This window comes from Halyomorpha halys, unplaced genomic scaffold (assembly GCF_000696795.3).
Source record: "Halyomorpha halys isolate HHAL.00 unplaced genomic scaffold, Hhal_1.1 Scaffold759.1, whole genome shotgun sequence".
NCBI classification, from domain to species: domain Eukaryota; kingdom Metazoa; phylum Arthropoda; class Insecta; order Hemiptera; family Pentatomidae; genus Halyomorpha; species Halyomorpha halys.
This window is the reverse complement of record NW_027110136.1, coordinates 329,411-333,797: the sequence shown is the minus strand read 5'-3', so window position 1 is coordinate 333,797 and position 4,387 is coordinate 329,411.

Below are 4,387 nucleotides of genomic sequence, written 5' to 3'. Positions count from 1 at the left end.
TGTAATTCGCGATGCAATTGGCTATTTCTTATGAACCAAGGAGCATTAACTGCAAAGCAAAAGCAAAACACAATGAGCATATATTACTACAGTATTTGGAGACTATAAAGCAATTATTATATTACTGATAGATGTCATTTTATTGGATATTATAATTTTTATAGATGTAAAGTTTTCATAACATTGTCCTAAATATACTTTACTTCATTTATTATATTTAAAAAACATAATTTTTTTTCTAACTCTTGTGATTGAACTCCATGTTAACTAAGAATTATTAAAGACCAACCTAAAACTAATAAATTTCAATAATTGTACAAGTAATACAAATTTATACAATAATAACAATTTGTTGTTAAGAGTTTTATAACAAAAGACAAAGAGTGTGTGTTTCAGACGGATGCCAACAACAAACAGCCCTCAAACAAAACAACCATGGTTGTCCCATTGAGGCATGCTACCATCAAAAGTGATGCTTTATTCATAATTATATTTAAAAATTGTTTAGATTACAAACAAACATTATTAATTACAAATTAAATAATAAAACTTACTTTCTACAACACTTTTGTCACTGGCTTAGTCATTAAATTAACTCTTTATGTTGAAATGAAACTGCAAAATTGATTATGAAATCAAACTAGTAACCAAATGTAAAAACTTTATGTAACAATAAAAAATAAATAAATAAAGTTTATATATTATAGGTTTATTACAAGAAAAATACACTTACGTACAATTGTATGGTGTATTATTGTTTTCTCATCTTTAGTGTACTAGATATGTACGAAACTGAACCTTATCTTTTTTCATAGCCACACATTTCATTTCTATAATAAAATTAAAAATAAGTGAGACATTTTTAAGATCAAATTCTCCTCTTCACCAACAAAGAAAAATCTTTCAGTCTAATTCAATATGAATTATTAGCTACACTAACAAACTTTCCAAGAAATAGTTGATCAGGGAGTTATTTTGAACATGTATATAAAGTCATTGGGAGCACATATTAAAACAAATAGGTTAAAAACTTAAAGGATATATTATTTATTGTCTCTAGCATGTTGCTGAGATTAAAAGTTTAATATATTTCTTTAAAAAATACAATTGTATGGTGTACTATTGTTTTCTCATACTGGAAAAATAAAATAAAACAAATTACAATTTTTGTAAACCTGTTCTGAGGAATTCACTACACAATTTAAGCCAGAACTGAACTGTAAGCCTAGGAGGACTTAAAAAGTAATAATAAAATTAGTAAAATAAAACATTGTATACTTAGTCTTCTATAATCAGTTAATGCATAGCAAAATAAAAATTGGCTTATTTTTAATTTTTTGAGCCTGTATAATTGTATATTGATTGTAATGTATTCCTCATGAAAAAAAAACATTTTTATGTTAAAGTTGGAACTTTGGAATAGTTGTGAGGAAAACTCAGGAAGCTATCAAGGATTATGTTGCAATGTTCATTTTCCACAAATGTAACAAGAAATATATTTCTATTTATTTTTCATAAAAATGTTCATTAAATTGGTCATTGCATTGCTTGTTCAATAGTCTTAGTTAAAAATTTTATCATTCTAAAAAATTGAAATAGGTTACACAGAAATGGTCCATATATTAATTTTCACATTAAGAAAATTAGGGGGCATCAATTTTTTTTTTACTTATTGTTAGTGTTAATTTGCTACTTTCAGATTCAAAGGAATAAAAATCACCAAAACTAAAACTAAATTGAAGCTAAAATAAAAAAAAACAGGTTAATCAATCACATTATGATAAGTCAATTTAATTATACTAATAAGTGAATAAATATAGACTTTATACCACCTGTTGTATTAAATTCAATCACATTCAAGTCATGAGGAGATGGTCGGGGGTGTGGTAAGCAAAGGTACACAAACAAACAAAACTTATTTATTTGTGCTGACGTTTCGACCTGAATTTCACGTCTTCATCAGGATGAGAATTAGGCAAGATTCCGTCTAAAGTGGATCACATGCAATCAGATTTAAGGTTGTGGAAACAGGTGGAGTTTCAGAAATCATCTTGGGAGAGGGGGTGAGAGAAAGATAGAAATTAAAATTAAATAAGCTCTAAAGACTTTATATCTGAATTAATATCCTAATATTTTGAAGCTTAAATCAATAAAGGCAGGAACCTTGCTGAATTCCAAAAAATGACCATCATCTAAGTCTTTGAAGAAAAACTAATAAAAAAATTAGGCAAATCATCTTAGGTCAAGTGGTATTTGAAGCTATGCATTATATCTTTTAGCCTTGGAAGAAGGTTAATAATGGGGAGGGTAAGCTGCCAGTAAAAGTGAGGCCAAAAGGTGGGCTTTATAAACACCGTGGGTATGGTAGAGAAGGTGTGATAGTCAATAACCACCTGCCTTCAGTTTCATTTTACATCAAAATTATCGAGTTTCACATGAATTTATCGATTAAAAAATGAATTTCTCGAGAAAGGTATAATGGATTTTCATTGTTGATGGAATAAATGACTGAATTTTTTTTTTTTCTGTTGGTACAAATGAACTGTGGAGATTTTTGGCAGCATGTGATGAAGGTAAACGGTGTAGGGTCAACACTCCAACGCCCGGAAATAGCATTTGCTAAATTTATATTTGGTTCATATTTACGATTAAATGAACTGTTTTTCGAATAGATAAGGGAATTTCCTTATTACCTCTACGTGAACCTGAGCTCCGAGGATGTGGTCAACTCCACTCTTTTTGGCTCCACATTTCCTTTGTAGAAGAGAAGTATATGCCACCCTCCTTGTTTTAACCTTCCTCAGTATGAAGGAAATGAATCCAGATCTAAAAGTTTGCCACTTGCCGTAAGTCCTAAATACCTACAAATGCTCGGTAAACAAAGAAAGAAACACGTAGACATCCACATGTTTGTGTGATTGAGGGAGAAAACATGGCGGAAATCTAATATGTGCTTACTATTTTCTTCGGTTTTAATTATTTTTACAATAAAAAGAAACAAAATGGAGAGAGATAAAATGAAAGGAAATATAAATAACGGCCAAGAAGATGGTAGATAATAAAAGTCCATACAAATCATATTAGATAACCTTTATTAAATTCAATTATGTTAATAAGATACTTATTAATTTAATTACCCTGGCATAGTTTCTAAAAATGTACATTTGTGAACAATTAAACTGCTAAAGTTAGTTGACAAGATTTGAAACAATGTAGTTACGCCCTATTGATACAACTTTAAAATAAACAATCTTAAACTACAGTTTATACTGATCAACTATTGGAATGAAAACTTGACCCTCTCACTAGCCGCTTTACGTTAGAAAAAGTTTTTTAGAAATGACCAAAACAGTTCTGGAAACCCTTAATACTGTTATGGATCTTATCTATAAAAAACCTACGGTAAAATATAGACAAATGTTAAATTTATTGTTTTAAATTGATTTTTAAACCGAAATTTTACAGCTTAACAGGGACCATGAATTAAGTGGATTATGTAAATCTGAGTGACCTTGATAAAATAAAATCTCACGATCAATTTTATTAAAATTTTTATTTTTTCCCAAGATCTACAGAAGAATGGTAAATATACGTATTGGCAATTTATAATTGTAATCGTTGATCCCTTCCAAGAAAATACTCACGCCATCTCGATCAGCTAATCTTTGAACTGTTATTGAGTTCAAATGAAAAATATTTACACTGTTGAAAGTTTCAGTAAATTTGCGCTTTCTTTGACCACTTCCTTTTATGATATTTTAATAACGATTTGAAACATTAATTGATCATTGTTTACAAAGCAAATTCATTTTGAGTGCTGCTCTAGAATGAAGTCTTTGGCGGATATTGATATAAATCCTTTTAGTTAAAAAAAAAAAATAATAAGAAAATGTATTTAGCTATAAATTACAAAGAGTTACAAAAAATCTGATCAAAATAAACAGTGAAGGTTAGAGAATATTTAAAGGGATCGTATTAAATCTCAGGACTAACAAAAAGTTTATGTAGAGCTGTGGTTCCAAACCTATAGAAGTCTGCGGATCACTAAGCCGGAAATCGAACCATGTGTGGCCTTACTCCCGATATAGGGCAAAGAGAGGCCCTTTATGAAAATATTTCAAAATTAGGTAGCTTCAAAGTGCGATTTTAGTCATTTTATTTTGTAAGTTTTCCTGTTAAAACCTACAGCTGAAACAAATATTACGAAAGATAAATAATAAAAGAGTTGTAGTAATAAATCATCACTTAAATATGTGTTGCCAGGTCTACTCTGGAGCCCATCCATAGGCTTTGGGGGCAAAACTATAACTTCGGTTGGGAACCACTCACATAAACCGTGATTCGATTCTTGATAGAGAATGTGGAAATTGATATTTTATGTTTATTT